General features: G+C 39.6%; 1 protein-coding gene across 1 annotated transcript in view; it reads left to right on the plus strand.

Moving 5' to 3' along the window:
- LOC119869228 (armadillo repeat-containing protein 4-like) overlaps positions 1–20,265 on the plus strand; it is a 108,890-nt gene that overhangs the window by 65,424 nt on the left and 23,201 nt on the right. The window lies entirely within an intron of this gene.

The raw sequence follows: 20,265 nt of genomic DNA on the forward strand, positions 1-20,265 counted from the left end.
AACGCCGGGACACCTGCACCCCAATGTTTATAGCAGCAATGTCCACAATAGCCAAACTGTGGAAGGAGCCTCAGTGTCCATCAAAAGATGAATGGATAAAGAAGATGTGGTCTATGTATACAATGGAATATTACTCAGCCATTAGAAATGACAAATACCCACCGTTTGCTTCAACGTGGATGGAACTGGAGGGTATTATGCTGAGTGAAGTAAGTCAGTCGGAGAAGGACAAACATTATATGTTCTCATTCATTTGGGGAATTTAAATAATAGTGAAAGGGAATAGAAGTGAAAGAAATGTGTGGGAAATATCAGAAAGGGAGACAGAACGTGAAGACTGCTAACTCTGGGAAATGAACTAGGGGTGGTGGAAGGGGAGGAGGGCGGGGGGTGGGGGTGAATGGGTGATGGGCACTGAGGGGGGCATTTGACGGGATGAGCACTGGGTGTTATTCTGTATGTTGGTAAATTGAACACCAATAAAAATTAAATTTATTAAAAAAAAAGAAGAAAAATGTTTTTGGTAGGCATATAATTTTACAAAGACTTTTTTTCCTTCAATAAGCATGTTTCTTCATTTTATTCATACCTGTGTCATTTCTGAGAAGAAACCTGTCATGCTCATGTTTGTTTACTTGTATGTCTTTTTTTTTTGTTGTACTGCTTTTAAGATTTTTTCATTTTCGCTGATTTTGAGCAATTTGATTATGATGTGCCTTGGTATTGTTTTCTTTATGTTTCTTATGCTTGGGCTTTGTTGAACTTCTTAGATGTATAGGCTTATAGTTTTCATCAAATTTAGAGCCATTATTTCTTCAAATACTTTTCTTTGTCCTCTTCCTTTTCTACTGTCCTTTGGAAACTCCATTTTCACCCATAATTGGCTACTTGACATTTTCCCACAGCTCCCTGTGGCTCTGTTAATTTTTTATTTTTTGTCTTTTTTCCTCTCTGTGTTTCAATTTGGAATGTTTCTATTTCTGTGCCTTCAAGTTCAAAAAATCTTTTTTTAATAATGTTTAATTTACCTTTATTTCCATTCATGCGTTTTATATCTCAGATAGTATAATAGCATCTCTTAAGATTAGATTTGGGTCTTGCTGTATCTTTCACGTCTCTCCTTAATATACTGAGTCTTTTTTCTAGCTCCTATGAAATCCAGTTCTAGTAACAGTTCTAGTGTCATTTCTGGTTTACTTTCAACTGGTTAATTTTTTTCCCTTTTCATGGGTCATGTCAGGCGCTGACGGTGGGGTAGGAGGGATTTTTTTAATTAAGTTTTTAATTTTATTTTCAGAATAGTTAACATACAGTATAGTATTAGTTTCAGGTGTACAGTATTCAACAGTTACATAGAACACCTGGTGCTCATCAGACAAGTACCCTCCTCAATCCCCATCACCAATTTGCACCCCTCCCGTCTCCCTTCTGGTAACCATCAGTTTGCCCTCCATAGTGAAGAGTCTGCTTCTTGGAAGACACAGAATTTTAATGTGTTGAGTTGATCGTTTCTATAAATATTCTTGAGTTTTTTTCCCTAGGATGTGGTTGTATTACTTAGAAACAATTTGATCTTTTCAGTTCCATGCTTTTTTTTTCTTTTCTTTTTTTTTTTTTTTTTAAGATTTCATTTATTTATTTGACAGAGAACACAAGTAGGGGGAGTAGCAGGCAGGGCCAGAGGGAAAATCAGGCTCCTAGATGAGTAGAGTGCCTGACTTGGGACTCCATCTCAGGACCCTGAGATTATGACCTGAGCTGAAGGCAGATGCTTAACTGACTGAGCCACCCAGGCATCCCTCAGTTCTATGCTTTGTTGTCACAATTAGATTATGGCTAATTCTTACCCACTACTGAGATAAGAGCCTTCTGGTTACTCTACCTGAAACCCATAGATTATTAAGGCTTTCATGCTGAGTAGTGAGATCAGGCACTATTTGACCCGTAAGAGCTTCAAGATTGTTGTCTGGGTAAGTACTTTCTGCACACACAAGTGCTGATCAGTTCTGTGCTAAAGCTTCATGGGCATCTACTACACATCTCCAGAGTTCTGTGCTCAGAATGTTCTCTCCCCTCCAGTAATCTTCCCTGAAGACTCCAGTCATCACAGCTTTCCAACCTTCCAAATTTGGCCTCCCAGCTCGGAGAGGCTGCTGTGCTTTGTTCGGGTTCTCTTTCCCTGCACTCCAGCTCTCTCCAGGCAGGAGCTGGGTCAGTGGTTGGGCTTACCTCTTGAGTTTACCTTTTCTCAGAGATGATTGTCCTTTTTTGCCTGATGTCCAGTGTCTTAAAAGCCATTGCTTTATATATTTTACTATTTTTAAGTTTTTTTAGACAGGAAGATAAATCCAGTCCCTATTAGCCTATCTTGCATGAAGCAGAATTCCTATTTCCTTTTTATCCTTTCTTTATATAATAAATTCATGGAAAGTGAGAGCTGGGAGACGTGAGTTACCTGTTTAAATACACATTTTGCAGATGAGGAATGTAAGGCCCAGATCAGTGAAGTACCGAAAACCACACTGTCAACACATGGCATAACATCATAAATGATTGTGATGTCTCGTTTAAGGCTGTTTCCACAGATGAGGGAATTTCAAACTGTGTCTCGTGGACTGTTAGGGTCCCCCTGGGAGAGATCGGGGCCCAGTCCTCAGGGCAAGGTGGAAGCCAATGCTTGGTGTGGGGGGCAGTCACCTACTTTAATTAGAGCAGCTAGTTTTTCCATTTTACATATTAGGATTATGCATGAGATCTTGTTTTAAAACAGCTTTTTGTTGCTTTAGAAAAAATTGAAAATTACTGCACTAGGGCCATGCTGCCCTTTAATTGTTGTTTATGAAACCCAGTAGGAGCTCTTTTTCATATTTATTTAGCACTCTGCTTTGACAGAAAGATTTACAAAATAAGAATCAAGAATTTTAATCTTAATTCTTTGCATTTTTATAAGTGTAGTGCATCTAAAAATCTGATACAAGAATGACTCTTTGAAGCCACTTTTTGTTTGTTTGTGTTTTTAAATTTTCCTTGGACAGCTCTAGGAAATGCTTTTACGCTTGATGTGATTCAGTGGTCTTCTACAATATCCAGGGAGCCCTTGGAAAAATCAAATGTGTCTCAGACAGTCTGAGCTAATAGGACACTTGTCTCCTTCATCCATACTAGCTCTGCTTCACTCTAATGAATCCATCTTACTTCTTTTATGTCTCCACTACCACATTCCCAGCAGAATAAATTTCCCTCCCCTTCCTGAAGGCTAAAGGTGAGAAAAGATGAAAAACAGAGCTGCATGTAAGTAGAGCAAAAGAGATAGTGATAAAAGTAATATCATTTTCATTTTATTTGGCTTCCTGTGTGCCATTCACACATACCCTTTTATTTAGTCTTCTCCATTTTCCAGTGATATGGGAATTATCTTTATTTTGTAGGTAAAGAAACTGAGTTACATAATGATTAGGCGACTTGCCCTGAATCACCCAGGTCATAAGGAAAGGACCCAAGAAATCTGGTTCTGCAGTCTGTTCTCTTAACGGCCACTGCAGGGTAAAGCAGTGTGTGGGTGTGGACGCTGCTGTGTAAGGCTGTGTTTGAAAGACTAAGCCTGGTTGAGAAACTGCTTTATGAGACAGAGCAGCTGTCTCGGAAGGCACAAGGGGGAATAGGACTTGACAGAGAACATACTTGTTTTATGGAGGAATGGTGCCGTCCTCCTGCATCCCAAATGCTCTGTTTCTTTCCTTGGTTTTCAGGATTTTCTAGTCTTGCTTGCTGTCTTTGCAGCTTTATGCTAATTAAGCATTATTACTAGTAAGAGTTATGGTATATGTAGTTAAAACCATATGATTTTGTGATTTTTTAAAGTTATTTCTATTACGTAGACTTTAAGAAGGGTAGCTATATTTTCCAAATATTAGTATTAGTTAATACTAATGACATTTTATGTCATATATGTTTGTATGCATAAGTATATACCCATATATGTATATATTTGCATTTTAATTTATTTTATTTTTTTAATTTTGTTTATTTATTCATGAGAGACACAGAGAGAGAGAGAGAGAGGCAGAGACACAGGCAAAGGGAGAAGCAGGCTCCATGCAGGGAGCCCCACGTGGGACTTGATCCCAGGTCTCCAGGATCAGGCCCTGGGCTGAAAGCGGTGCTAAACCACCGAGCTACCCGGGCTGCCCTATATTTGCATTTTTAGAATTAAGATAATTGAAACTAGAAAACTGGAATACATCAGCTTTGGGTTTAATTTAAATCTTTTACACTAATCTACGTCAATTTTCTATACCTACCACTTACATGAGCTCTATTCCAAATGTCTAAGATCTTTGTAACTAGTCACCTTTCATGTATCTTATTTTTACTTTTAAAAACATCCCCCCGGGTGTCCCTGGGCGGCTCAGAGGTTTGGCGCCTGCCTCCGGCCCAGGGCGTGATCCTGGAGTCCCGGGATCCAGATCCGCGTCGGGCTCCCTGCATGGAGCCTGCTTCTCCCTCTGCTTGTGTCTCTGTCTGTCTCTCTCTTTCTCTGTGTCTCTCATGAATGGATGAATAAAATCTTAAAAAAACAAAAAAACAAAAAAACACGTCCCCCACTACCAAGGGATGACTTCTAGGTACCTTAAATGCCATTAATTATTATGCAGTAAAAAGAAAAATCCCTAATGAAAGAAATCAAATTAAAAATCTAAGTTCAAACTGGATACCTGCAATAAAAAGGTCATGCCTCTTAGCACATCTTGAATAATAGCGTCCATTCTTAGCCTTATAACTTCTTACGAGTCAGCGCTTTCATCTCTCCTTACACAATACTCTTTAAGTATTATGGAACATTCCCAACAGTTACTCCTGGGCCACGTTCATGTACTGTGGTGCATTGCCACAGTGTTTCTCAAAGGGTGGTCTATAGTCCACCTGTCTAGAGCAATATGGAGTTTGAAAAAAAAAAAAAAGATTGCTGGGCCATACCCTAAATGGACTGACTGAGAGTCTCTATGAATAAGACCTGAAAACTGTATTTCAATAGCTCCTAAGGTAACTGAGAAGCACACAAAAGTTTAAGAACCCTTGATCCACAGGAGTTTCAGTGGCAAGAGAAGCAGACTATCTATCATTTATATTCATTGGTCCATGACGCTAAATGCAAGGGAAATAAAAATCAGCCTTCTCAAAGAAAAAAGTTAAAGAATGCCTGAGGATGAGTAAGCCATTACATGGAAAACTAATCCCCTCAACAAATACAACTGTGTATGTAGAATGCTCCAGTGTATGATGTCATGCTGAACAGGATGAGTGTGGCTCTGGCCCATGCGAGATTGGGATAGGCATATAGTTATAGAATTGCACTTTGCTGTATTCCTGCAAGCATGAAGACAATCTCCCTAGGGCACTTGATTTGCTCCTCATCAAAGAAAAGAAAACAAGGAGAACTTTCTGCTAATGCTATAAAAATATATCTATAAGTTCCTAAAACTGAGAGAAGACAAATTGACGTGTTGACCAGTTTAAAATACTCTCCTAAAATAGGAAGACCTGACCCAGTATGCCGGACCCCTGGCCAAGCCAACTAATGGTATTGCCTCCAAAAGTTTATCAAAATATATGTTATATGTTTGTCTTCTAAAACACTGCTTCCTAACCTTTCCCCTGTCAGCAGAAAAGTATGGGATATTTGTATGGCACCCTGGAATAAATGGACAAAGTTGCGGTGGCTTGGATGCAACTGGTCTGGGGCTTTTTCTTGCTCTTGGTCTCTCCCAACAGTCCAATGGCTAAGGACTTGCTATTCGAAGTGTGGTGCCAGACAGGAAGCAACAGGAGCACCAAGGTGCATATTAGAAGTTCAGAATCTCAGACTCTACCTCAGACCTACTGGATCAGAATCTGCATTTTAAGTAGATTCCCAGATGGTTAATATTCATAGTAAAGCTTGAGAAGCACTGGATAAGGAGTACACTTAAACTTAGAAAAAGGAATTAAATGTTGCTAAAGTATTCCTTCCATGATTGCCTTTATTAATTATCCGAATTTGATATGGTTTTAATATTTTCTATAAAGTTGATTTGGATGGACCCTAAAGGTATGTTACATGTATAAATGTGATTTAATTGTTATAAGTGTGCTGAATGCATAAAACTGTTTTATATACATTGCTAAAATTTCTGATTTGGGACATGTGGTCACTATAACTTTTCTAACACTATTTAAGTATTTCATATTATTATCCGAAACCACATGCTAGACGAGAAAATTTCATAAGTCTTCTACTTTCTTCAGTAGAAAGCAACTTTATTTGCCCTTATATTGTTGACTTCATATTTCATGGGGACACTCTTCTGATATCCTAGATTCTGATGAATTAGTCCACATTCAGACTATTTGTTGTTTAAATTAATTTATTAAGTTTGAATGCCAAATTTTATAGTTGTCTCTTAGGTAACTGTGGTATGTAGAGATATTCTTCATCAGTCAATTGCTTTTCTACTCAGTTATACTGGGCAGCCATTGCAGCATCCATCATAATTGTATTCAAATTTTGTATATTTACACAGATTACTGGAATGATGTGTAAATTATTATTGATTCAGCTCTCTTTCCTAACCCTTAGGGTATCTGTGTACAGATTTGTGTGCAAGCAGGATGTTTCTGTTAAGATTTAATATTCCATAATAAGTGACTTCAGCCTCTTACTTTTTAAATTGTGACACCAGTTTCTAATTTATTTTAGATACTAGTTTCTCATCTATTCTAGAGAATATATAACACATTATGTGTAATTGCAGACATTTACATTGTTTACAAATTATAGAGTACTTCTTCAACATTCTGAGAAACTTACAAATGGATAACTTGAACATAATGCTTTTTAAATAATCTTCTACATACTAAGTGAGAATAAATTAGGCCTATTACAAATAGTGCTGCTATGAGCATTCTTGACATGATTTTTGGTGGACCTATGCACTGACTGATAATTGGTTTTAATAATTATTACTAAACAATTACTTTTGCTGTACTGATTTCATGCCAGATGAGAGTTCAAATGTTCAAACTTGGATAAATATTTGGATTGGATAAATATCCAATATATTGGATAAATATTCAGAATTTTAATCACTTGGCTCCTCGGTGGCTCAGTTGGTTAAGCATCTGACTCTTGATTTCAGCTCAGGTCATGATCTCAGGGTCCTGAGGTGGAGCCCTGTGGGGCTCCTCACTCAGCATGGAGTCTTCTTGAGAATCTCTCTCTCCCTCTCTCTCTCTACCCTTCCTTCTGCTCTCTCTGTCTCTCTCTCACACAAATAAATAAATGAAATCTTTAAAAAAATAATTGTAATAACTTAGCTGACTTGACTTTCCCTTTCAGTTTGTCATTTAAATTTATTTAAAGATTTTACCACAGGTACCACATTTTTCGTTTCCACTTTAAGTTAATCTATAGGAAATAGTCTATTGCTTTATAGAATCTATTTAAAGGTAATTTTATATGCTTCTGAATTTCCCTTTTAGCAAAATAATCCTTCAAATGATTGCAGATTGATAACTATTAGTGAAAAGAAGTGATTCCACTCTACTTCATTTCCATAGGCTGGTTATTAATTTATTGAAATCAGAGGAGATTATGCACTGCTAACTGGGGGCAAGACCTCTTGAAAAGTGTAATCAAGAATGACCACATATGTTTAGTGCTGATCCAGGCGATGACTCCTCCTTCACAAAGATAACCCTTTGCAAAGGGGTAGAATAAAGTCACAGTATACAGATCCTCCACACAGGCAGGACTTGGCCTAGTCATCACTCCCAGAATTCAGGAGGAAAGAGTAGGACTACAGGCCTCATAGCTTTCTCAAATGCTATAAGAAGGTCCTGGTCAAAAAAATAATAATAAATGGACAAAATAATTATTAAGTGTGCTGAATGCTATGAAGGAAACAAATGGGGCTGGATGAAGAGTAATAGAGAGCTAACATATTTTATTTAGACCAGGAAATCAGAGAAAGCATCTTGGAGCAGGTGCATCTAAACTAAGATATAAAGGATGAAGACAAGAAGAATTTGCAGAAAGAAAGTATGTGCAGGGGCCATAAGGTGGGAATATGCTTAGAGTTTCCAAGGACTTATAAGAAGATCAAGGCAGTTGAGGCTAAGTGACAATTGAATGGGAGAGTGACACAAGATGTGTTTAGAAAGCTGGAGGGATGGGGGTGGGGGCCTGGATTACATGGGGAATGCCAGACCATAGTAAAGAATTGGGATTTTGTTCTAGTGGTACTGAGAAGCTATTGAAAAATTTTAATGTGAACAGTGATATGATCCCATTTGTGTTTTTGAAGATCACTCTCAGAGGTCTGTAGGGAGAAGGTCAGAAAGGGTGTTGGCAAAAACCCTCTAGGAAGCTGGTGAGCTGTCAAGTGCATGGGAACATGGCAGCCTAAACAGGGCTTCATTACAGATTAAATGCGAGATTAAGAGAAAAGAAAGAATTATGGATTTATTCACAAACTTTTTTTTTACAAGGTTTCTGCTATGAAGAGGGAAATACTATAGTGGTAATAGTTGTTAGGAAGCCCCTCTTTATTTTAAATTTCACCAAACAATTTGGAATCACCCATTAAATGAATAATTAGCAAATATTAGAATATTAGGCTTAATAAGAGGTTGCAGTGCTTTCCCTTGACTAACAAATATGTAATATAAATAGCTGTATATATTTTATAAAATGGAAGTTATAGAATAATCTCTTTAAAATAGCAGCCAATTACTGAGTGGTCATTGCTGGGTTAGGTGCTTTCTTATTTCATTTGGTCTTTGCAAGAACCCTGTGATGCAGGCAATACTGTCCCCATTTTAAGGATTTGTGAAGCTTTAGTTCAATAGTCTAAGCGATGTGTCCAAAGCCCCATAGATAGAATGCAGGATCAATTGGGATACAATAAATTGCAAGCAATGTAAACAACACAAATAAGCTTGGGTGCCAAAGAAGATACACAGATATTTAACATCTCATGGGCAAGAAAGCAGCGAAGCTGTAGGGGCACCTGGGTAGTACAGCCTGTTGAGCACCCTACTGTTAGTTTTGGCTTGGGTCATGATGTTAGGGTCCTGGGATCCAGGCAGAGTCTGCTTGAGATTCTGTTTCCCTCTCCCTCTGCCCCATCCATTCATGCTCACACGTTCTCTCTCTCTCCCTTCCTCCCTCCCCCATCCCTCTATATAAATAAGTCAAGAAAGAAAGAAAAAGAAAAGCAAGCAAGAAGGTAGCAGACCCAGATCTAAAAAGGTACTGAGACAGGGTCTCACAGGTTTTCTAGCACATTTTTTTTCCTCATCTGTCATCTGTATCTGTTCCATGTTATTCTTTCTCCATCAGTTGGCTTTCCTTGTTTTTCTGTGGTTTCCTCCACTGTGTCCCCAAGCTTCACTCTCCAGTCAACCCAGTGAGGCCACATAGTATTCCCACTTTTTAAAAAAGATTTTATTTATTTATTCATGAGAGACACAGAGAAAGGGGCAGAGACATAGGCAGAGGGAGAAGCAGGCTTCCTGTGGGGAGCCCGATGCGGGACTCGATCCTGGGACCCCGGAAGCACGACCTGAGCCAAAGGCAGACACTCAACCACGGAGCCACCCAGATGCCCCCTATTCACACTCTCAATTCGGAAACTTCAGGGAAGGGGGATCTGACTGGCCCAGTTCAGGAAGAGTATCCACCTTTCATCCAATCAGTATGGACAAGGAAACAGTGTGTCATTTACAGAACTGCTTCCAAGGCTTGCCCTGGGGGTGAGGTACAGGAGCAGGCAAGAGCATCCCTGGTGGGCTGGGCAGATACCGTAAAGGGTGTGCACTAATGTGACAAGCCAGGATTTGGATTTCTGGACCAATAATGGGAGAAAATTTTAGGGCAGTTAACATTTACTCTTTTATTATCATGCTGTTATTGAGGGTGTTTTGGAGTTATATAACTTTAGTTGTGAGGTTATTTTGCAAGTCTTGTAAAGATGTACAGAAGTCATTTTAGGGATCCCTGGGTGGCGCAGAGGTTTAGCGCCTGCCTTTGGCCCAGGGCGTGATCCTGGAGACCCGGGATCAAATCCCGTATCAGGCTCCTGGTGCATGGAGCCTGCTTCTCCCTCTGCCTATGTCTCTGCGCCTCTCTCTCTCTCTCTCTCTCTCTCTGTGACTATCATAAATAAATAAAAATTTAAAAAAAAGTCATTTTACCCAGTATTTTTTTTTAAAGATTTTATTTATTTATTCATAGAGACACACACACAGAGAAAGGGAGAAGTGGGCTCCATGCAGGGAGCCCGACGTGGGACTCTATCCCAGGTCTCCAGGATCACGCCCCCGGCTGCAGGCGGCGCTAAACCACTGTGCCACTGGGGCTGCCCTTACCCAGTATTTCTAAAAAGAGTTATGCCATGTTTGTTAAAATTATAAATTCTTGCTAACAGCTTTGGCTAGCTCTATTGTTATTATTAAAAACTCATTCATAAAGCAACCTTTGTGAATTAAATGGATGTAAGTTATAAAATGTGGAAAGTAATTATTTGTAATTTTTATTGAGAATATTTTGGACCTACCACTCGTATGGAATAGCATTCTGAAATTTAAACAGTGACTTTTTGCTTTTTTTTTTTTGTCCAATACTTTGTGATTAAATGAGGCCTATTATTATCTGTCATCTTGAAGTGTAAGAAACAACACTCATATGCATTTTGAATCTATGCAAACAGTCTTCATTTTATGAAAATATAAGCCTATGAAGTATTCACATGTTGGTTTTGGGACTTTAAACTTGGCAAATTACAGATTCTCATTTTTTTATCTGTCACTGTTGGCTCCAAACAGTAAATTGAAACCACAGGATTTATCTGGCACATACACCAAGCTAATGTTTTTCCCTTGCTTTAAATTAGCTGCTACTTAATGACTAAGAAAGGGTGTATGAGATGGCAAATAGCATAAGAGCAATAACAAACACAAATCACTGCCAACCACACAAAGGCTGCTTGAATTTTGGCTGATTAAAAACCAAAACATGTCTATCATGTTGTATTCAGAAACTTCATAGCAACAGGTGAACACCCTAATCTTTGTTTAGTTTAGAAGAAGCCAATGAAAGGTAAGGACAAAAGGTCATTTCCATCTGAGTTGCATAAGAGGCCTATCAGGTGTGAACCTCCATTCCCTAAACTGGGGGAAGCTGAACCAAAGCCTTAGTATTTGCTTCTCAACATTGTATTTCTAGAGATTGCTACTTACCTATCCTAATAAATTTACTATAGTATCACTGCCAGATAAGAAAAAAGCATTAGGGCTCAGAAGTGTTGGAGTCCATGAAATTTAGACTTGGGGCTGGAGAGTTATTCTTTTTCTTAATGTAATCATGTTACCAAAATTAGGAATATCAGGCTACATTAGAGTTTTTCTGATCACAAATAAAAGAAAATGACAGGACTGGGTAGCTTATGTTGTCTAAACTGTACAGTCCAGGATTCCTCAAATTTACACAGGTTTGGATATCAAGGCATTAGATTGGCATAAGATGCTGTTGGCACATGTTAAAGGATCTTTCGGTCTAGAAAAAGACACTTTTCCTGCCGAGCTGTAGGTCTCTTGGAGCTGTTCAACAGTAGCTGTGCCCTGCAGCCTTTTTGGTGATAAATGATCCGTTTCAAATAAATGAAGTGGCAGCCAACTCTGCAGAAAGAATCACTTTCTAAAAAAGAGAGTTTGAGAGGGTCAGAAATACACAAACAGCATGGTAAAATAAAGTATATGCTGCTCTTTTTAATGGAAAAGATTGTTACTGGTTACATTTGCCAAATTCAATCAGTATGCCAAAAAGTCGAGGAATCTGGCAGGGACTGTGCAGAGCAGTTCCATCTTTCATCTATATTTCTTCTCTGTATTTATCTAGCTTCAGAAAATGCCAGGAATGTCTTTTCCTTCCGACTTGGCCCTTTTGCTAAACCACAGAAATACACCGGGCGGCTTCTCGTAATTGTTTGGTTACTTATAGTACAGTCAGTCTTTAAACTTGGGAAAAATATATTCTTTCCATTGGAAATTTATGAAAAGCACCAACAACTGTTTGTTTTCATTTTCTGAAATTTACCCCAGGAACAAAAAAAAAATCAGTTTTATTAATTGGCAGCTACTTGATTCAATACACAGAGGCAGGAGGCCAGCTCATTATTTTTGGCCTTCAGCTGACCCAAAATGGTTTTCTCGTATAAGAAGCTATTCACAGATGCTAGACATAAGAATTAATAATAATAATAATGGCATTTCAGACTTCATGAATAAGTAGTTTTTGGCACTCAGAAAATGTCTTCTGTTTTTCACTTGAAAACAGCAATCCTGTTATATACGAAAAGTAAACAGTGCTTGAATTAGCACGTTGGAGTCTTTAATGTACCAAAAATATGCATGCATTAACATTCCCTTCTAAGGCTCCTTTTTTTTTTCACTTCCTTCAGGATCAATCAGTTTTTGTTAAGAAAAAAATACAAAACTCTTGGGTTCTTAGGAGCTGTGTTCTCTGTATTTTCCAACCTATTGCCATGGTGTAAGATGTCTCTTTGAAATGTCTTTGGACACAAATTTAAAAGTACAGGTGCTAAACAAAAGTTACATTTTTAAAATCAAATTAATTATAGCTTTTTCAGATCGAAATCAGAGCAACTATGCCTGTGGTTCAGGAGTGATCAAACATAATGGCTTATCCTTATGGTTAACAAGTTAGGATTTGTTTATAATATCCTAGTTTGCAATATGCTTTTGGGAAAAAGCACTTCATTCTCTAGGTCTTTAGTTATCCATGAGTAAAAGTAAGAAAAATATTTCTAAAGTTGAAGCTATTATTCTTTATAACCCAAGTTTTAAGTTTGAATCCCCAAGGAGGAAAAAAATTAGAAAAGCACCCCTCTTTTCCATGTACAGCAGTGAAAACTGACATGCTGTTTGGGGGGGTCTCTTTATGACATGGGGCTTAGTATTTTTACCTCTGCTTATGGTAAGAAGTAACTTAAAATATGCACACTGACTAGTGCAAATATTGATACTTTCTCTAGGTCATGCTTTTCTGATTGGGGGAGATCTGATCACATTTCTGTGAAAATAAATTCCAAAAGGTATTTTTTTTCCTCAGATGGTCACTTGCCAGTGAAACTACTTATAAGAATGTTGACTGGATGATTTTACTCCACCTTGCATGCAGAAAAGTAAAAATGAAAATCTCTTTGAAAATTGTCATCTTTGCCAAAGAGAAGTAGAAACACATCTAAGATGTGTTGCATGATCAGCTAGGGACAGGTCTGCTGGCACAATGCTGCATGGTCAGAGGGCTGCACAGATGGAAATGCAGCATGCTTACTGAGACGTGGAGAGGAAGCAAAGACGCTGCTTTACTTTATGGTGAAACCGTGTGTCAACAACAAATTATCATATGTCCGGATATATATCTGGATGAATATACCTTTCTTGCACCAAAATGTGCCCTCCATTTTGTTTGCACAAGTCCCGGAAATTCTCATAGTGGGGGAGTTTGGGTCTGGAAGTTGAGTGTTCAAGATCTGGACTTAGGTAACATTCAGTCCAGCTCTCTTGTTAAAACTAGGGCAAGTCCCCCCTCATACATATCTGTTAGTGGAGTTGTATTATTCAAATTACATAAAAAATTATTACAACGTAAGAAGATAACTCAAAACTTTGCAAAATGTCAGCAAAGATATACGGATGGCAAACAAGCACATGAAAAGATGCTCAAAATCATCATCACTAATCATCACAGAAATGAAAACCAAAACTTCTTGAGAAACAGGCACACGCTCCTGGAATGGCGCAAATTCAAAAGCCTGACAATACAAAGTGATGACAAGCATGTGGAGAAACCAGCACCCTTATATACTGCTCACACACTGGGAATGCAACAGGATACAGCCACCTTGGAAAACAGCTTGCTGGTTTCTTACAAAATTAAACATGCACCTACCATATGGCCCAGCCTCTCTGCCCCGAGCTATCCACCCAAGAGAAATGAAAACATGTGCACACAGAAACCTCTCTGTGAATAGTTATAGCGGCATTCTTCTTAATCACCAAAACACAGAAACAATCAAAATGTCCTTCAACAGGTGAATGGCTGAATGACAGGTACATCCATACAATGGAATATACTACCCAGCAATGAGAAGGAACAAGCCGTGACATATGCAACAATATGGACTGATCTCAAAAACCCTGTGTTGAGAGAAGCCCCATTTCTAGTTTTGAGGCTTAGCTGTGATTCACTTAACTCTCCTGGTTAGGTTTGACTTTTATTAAATCAGTCCTCTGTGCTTCAGCTCCATTTTAAGTTTTAGCTCTGGCAATTCAATTAAATTAATAATTGATGATTAATCAGAAATTAACTATTAATCAGTTGATAACACTTATTAGTAATTAAATTGACACCACCGCCATGACTTCTCTGTATTTTTCATTCATTGATTGCTATCCTAAAAGAAATGATGTCCTATCATAGAAAGAATGATTTGATAATGAAGCCTTAAGACAAGAATCCAGGCAGCCTATAGGCACTAAAGCTGCCAAAAGCCATTTTTTAAGAATAAGAGCATCAGAATTTTCTGATGTACTTTTTATAGGATATAGCCAGTGATTTGCATGCAAATTTAGGTAGGTTTTGAAAAAATCATATTTTTTTATTTTTAAAGATTTATTTATTCATGAGAGAGAGAGAGAGAGAGGCAGAGACGCAGAGGCAGAGGGAGAAGCAGGCTCCCCGCAGAGCCAGGAGCCTGATGTAGGACTCAACCCCAGGACCTTGGGATCACAACCTGAGCCAAAGGCAGACATTTAACTGAGCCACCCAGGTGCCCCGAAAAGATCATTTTAGTTGATAGCCATATATAATATATATAAGTATAATTTTTTTATATAAGTATAATTTAAACAGATGTCCCAAAGCCAGTCCATTGATTGAATTTAGAAAATTAAATATCAGGAAGAAACTTACTAATTAAATAAATAACACAGCAGTAAAATTTTTGGGGTTTGGTGCCATCAGAACTGGGTTTGAATTCTGCCTATGGGTGCAGCTGCCAAGTCACCCTGCTTTCCCAGGCTCCATGGTTCTAAAAGGATGATAATATGTACCTCAAATAGTTACTGAGAGGATGAAAATGACATATATAATATATACATCTTTCTATATAACATGACATGTATATACACACACACACACACACACACACACACACACACACTTACATATATATAAAGAGCCTGCCTCGCAGCGGGTGCATCAGAATGGCTGCTGCTATCCTTAAAAGAGTGGCATCTTGCCAAGTTGAGCTGTGGTGTGGGGCAGGTGGCTTTCTAACAGGCTTCTCCCTGGATTCAAGTCCAGTTCCTGTATACCGAACAAATCAGACAGCAGCAAAGTCCTTGACCTCGATGTTCCCAGTGTAGACAGAATTTGGCGTGCTGGCCTGAAAAATGCTGTGTGGACAGCCCTGTATCCATGGTGGGATCTGACCACAAATACAGCTCCCCAGAGAGGCTGCAGGCAGTACTGTGCCCCCCTAGAGGGTAGCTCTAGCTTAGCTCTTTCCTGTAGCTTGACCACAATGCAGAGGCCACACTTGTATCTACAGGTAGGAATGTGCTGCCGTGGCCACCTCCGCACCTTAGGTTGTGTGTTTTGTTGGGACCTCTGTGACTGGGTGTAACCTCAGAGTACGCCCTACGGTCACTGACAGTATAAAGCCAAATAACACAGGATATTTCAGGTTTCTGTCTAACTACACACAACTATCTGTTAAAAGTCCTCAAGCCATTTCTTCAGAGACCATATGACTCAGATATGTGTCCCCCGAATGTGTGTTTGGGTTTTTGGTGAAGAAGGTGATGTGACAATTCAATGGGAGAATCAGTAGAAAACCTTGGCTTGTGGCTGCCCTGATCAATCAAGGCTTTTGCAAAAGCCTCTTCTGTGAGCAAATACCATACTCCTAAATCCACCACTGCCTTTAAGACACTAACATGGTTTCCTTTGCTCTGAATGAGGCCTCATGTGATGGACTCTTGCCTGCCTCTCTACCATCACACCCGCCTTCTTTCCTCACTGCCCTTGTGGCATGGACTGCTGAGTGTCCACCCACATCCCTCCTCCACTCTTTGATGCTAATTTTAGCACAGCAAATGGCTTCCAGCCACAGGATACATCTCTCAGCCTCCCCTGAATCTTGCTATGACCCTGTGAATGAGAAGTGAGAAGTGATGCACGCTACTTGTGTTTCTCGCCCTACATCAAGGCTCACATGTGTATCCCAGGTCACATCCCTCTCCCTACTCCTGAAGGCTAAAGAATAGAGACCACTGGGTGGCTTTGGACTCTAGCCAACCCACTGACAGTGGTAGAGCCACGTTACTGCCCCTGGACCACTTGCTCAGTGTCACATGAGAGGAAACAAACTTCTAGGTTGTTTAAACCACTAAGTTTGGGAGTCTATGTGAAAATAGTTTATCCTGGACTCAACATACTCAGGGGCGCCTGGGTGGCTCAGTAGGTTAAGCATCTGTCTTCAGCTCAGGTCATGATCCCAGGGTCTAGGGTTCGAGCCCCATGTCTGGCTTCCTGCTCAGGGGAACTGCTTCTCCCTCTCCACCCTGCTCTCTTACTATCTCTCTCTCTCAAAAAAAATAAAATACTTTTTAAAAAGTTAACCTACTCATAGGAGTTGATTTGGCAAGCATTTGGTACCTTTGTATGAAAAGACAGACACATGGTCTTGGATGGGAGACAGCTACTTGCCACGATGTACAAATGGAGAGCAGAGCAGGGGCTGACTGCTACTCATCTCTTCTGTTGGTGCCTCTGGGCTCCACACAAACCCAAATCTCTAGTAGGTGGCCCCACCATTCTTCCTGTGTCTGGAATGTTCTCCAAATGCCCATACCACACTTTGCACTGCTCACATCCATCCTTTGGGCTTTGGATTCACTCTTGCTCCTCCGGGGAGTCTGTATTTACTGCCTGCCTACATATGTGCTCTCCTAGCACTGCCTCCTCTTCTCTGTTGTATGGACATCACTGTTTGTCTCGGGAGACTATAAGATTCCTGAAGGCAGAAGCCAGGCCTGTGTCATGCACTTCTGCATTGCCAGGCACAGTTCATGCCATGGTGCAGAACGTAGTGAATATCTGCTGAATGAAGCAATGAACTTCTCCCCATTTTTAGTACTGCCACATAACCACAATTAGGATCGAAATACTAATATTTCGAAATGCTCTGCAAATGTGAAGGCAAACAAAAGCAGCATTTGAGGAGGGTACATATTTATGATCTTTTTCTTCTGCATAGCCACAGAAGCCCAGTGCTTAAATTGTTTATTTTTGTTTTTAAACAATACAGAAAGGGGTTGGGATCCTATAATGCATTTGACTTTTCAACTCTATATTTTCCCTCTGCTAGAGAAGTTTAATTTTTCTCTGTGATTTTTTTTTTTTTTTTTTTTTTTTTTTTTTAGTTTGTACCCTGGAAAAGTAAGGTGATAAATACAGGCAATCATTGCAAAGTATGACTATTGCCGGGCGCTAATGTTTTCAAATTGCTGATGATTTTTAGGGACACCACAAACTGGCCGCACTGTCAGTAGCATTTGGCAGTCATAACTGGCAGCAGGAAATCAGACTGTAAATTTAGAAAGCATTGTACCATATTTGGGAATGCACCTCAAAGTCACCTCCAAATATGTCATGGTCATGTAGCTGGGGTTCAGAGTGAAGTTAACTATCCCTTATTATGTATTTTTGTGGTATGTGAAAAACTTCAAAAAGCATGGCTGGGAAAAAGAGAAAGCCAGTTTGTTGCATCAAGGTAAAAATTTCAAAGCTTTTAACTTTAAAAATTACCACTACCAAGTTAGGAAAGCCATTTAGCACTGATACTTTCTTCATAAACACTTGACTTTACTGAAATAATTTTAAAATTATTTCTGCTACTTATAATTTTAATGCTCATTAAGATCATTTTCATAGTAATGGCTTATGTCAGAGTAAGCTGATAGGCTGAAAAGAGATACTTAGTTTTTTTTTTAATTTTTTTTTATTTATTCATGATAGTCACACAGAGAGAGAAAGAGAGAGAGAGGCAGAGACACAGGCAGAGGGAGAAGCAGGCTCCATGTACCGGGAGCCCGACGTGGGATTCGATCCCGGGTCTCCAGGATCGCACCCTGGGCCAAAGGCAGGCGCCAAACCACTGCGCCACCCAGGGATCCCCTTAGTTTTAATACATGAGAACTTTAACATACCATAGGATCATGGAGAGGATAAGATTCTAATTGTGAATGTCTCCTCTTGAAATGCAACATTAAGTAAATCCTTTTACTCTGTGTTAAGGCATAACACTTGAGGAGAAAAAATAGCTTTGCCAATTACGTGTATTATGGTAATTCATCCAATGTGCTTAGGGCTCCTCTAGTGCCCCAAAGGAGGAAACCAGTTGTCATGTAAGTTTCTAGGACATTTGTGACAAAGTTCTGCACCAAAGCAATTCAAAATAAGTAAGCTTTGCTATGGTCAGGAAACCTGACAGGGACACAAGGACAAGAGAACAGATAGAGGGGGCAGCCATTCCTGGGCAGCCTTCTTGAAGGGTCAGTCCTAGGAATAATCTCACTGAACAGTTTAGAAAAAAACATACACAATGAAATCCAGTCTGTGAACACAAGTAAGCTATGAGGAATATTAAGCAGAGAGATCCAGTGTCATTGTGCCCAGACAAAAGAGTAGCTGGTTAAGTTTTATTTTGGACCAGAAAAAAAAATTCAAGCACTTTTGAAAAGGAATATGAGTTGAAATGAAAAAAAAAAAAAGGATCAGAAGGGCATTTTTAAAATCTCAGTTTTGTTTGTTGCTGGAGCTGAAATATGCAGAGCATCTTTTTTTTCCCATTTAAGTCCAATTTAGTTAACATACAGCATATAACTAGTTTCAGAGGTAGAATTTAGTGATTCACCATTGCATGTAACACCCAGTGCTCATTACATCAAATGCCCTCCTTAATGCCCATCACCTAGTTACCTCATACCTCCACTCAATATGCAGAGCATCTTAACCTCAAAGTAATGTTGATTGTGTTAGCCCCTGAAGACACAGAGATGAAAGTAAGGGGTTCAGCCTTCAGGAGAAGCTGTGAGTGTGTTTGACTGCAAACCAGTATGGTGTAGGAGTAATGGTCCACCACTGGTGGAGGTGGGCATCTAAAAGGTCAACCACAGCTAGATCCTGGCCCCACAGATTACACATAGCAAACAAGGGAGCCACATGCTCCTATAAGACCCACAGGAGAGTTTTCAGGAACAGAGAGGCCCCATTGAATGAAAGAATTGCTGATGGAGGCAGTTGACTATGACTACAGATTTCAAGATCAGGTGCAGGCATGATGGCCCATGGACCAGGGAAAACTAGACACACCTCAGGAAATGCTAGCCCCGGGAGTCCAGGTCCAGAAATCAGGCCAGACCACCTCCCTCTCCATGGGTACTTACACCAAGGGATGCAGTGTGTATATATGGGTAAGAGCATGGGATCTGGAGCCTGTGTTCAAATCCTGGCTTTCCCAAACATTGCAACTTTGGGCAAGTGACTTAATCTCTCTATGCTTTAGTTTCCTCATCTGTAACACTAGACTATTAATGATAGTATTTAACTTTGGGTTTGTTGAGAGCATTAAATGAATTGACATATATAAGGCCCTTTGAATAGTACCTGATACCTGGCAGGCATTAATTGTTTGTTGAAATCTTAGCTATTGCTATTATTAGTTCCATCCTTCCCAAGGGATACCTATCCTCCCTGCCTCTCCTGGATCTTTAATGGTGGAATGAGTGGAGGAATGTCATTTCTGGTAAAGACTGGGTGATGATGATCTGAGAAAGCTTGCCTGAGCTTTCACTTATATCTGGCCTGGGCTTTGCTTTGTAAAGGGAGAGATCTTCCCCACCACCCATTCCCTGAGTCACTGGGCACAACAACCAGAAAGCTGGGAAGTCATTTATTCTCTGTCTCCTGGGTTCCCCTCCACAAGGCAGAGAGAGGGCTATTACCCTGGGCCACTGGCTGCCATATGCCTTGCTTCTCACCCTGTACACTTCTTGAGAGCTAGACTGTGCCTTTCCTATAGTGCCTTTCACATCACATCCCATCACAGGTGATCAGCAACATTTTCTTGATTGACA

Source organism: Canis lupus, unplaced genomic scaffold (genome assembly GCF_011100685.1).
Source record: "Canis lupus familiaris isolate Mischka breed German Shepherd unplaced genomic scaffold, alternate assembly UU_Cfam_GSD_1.0 chrUn_S1598H1788, whole genome shotgun sequence".
In the NCBI taxonomy this organism is placed as follows: Eukaryota; Metazoa; Chordata; class Mammalia; order Carnivora; family Canidae; genus Canis; species Canis lupus.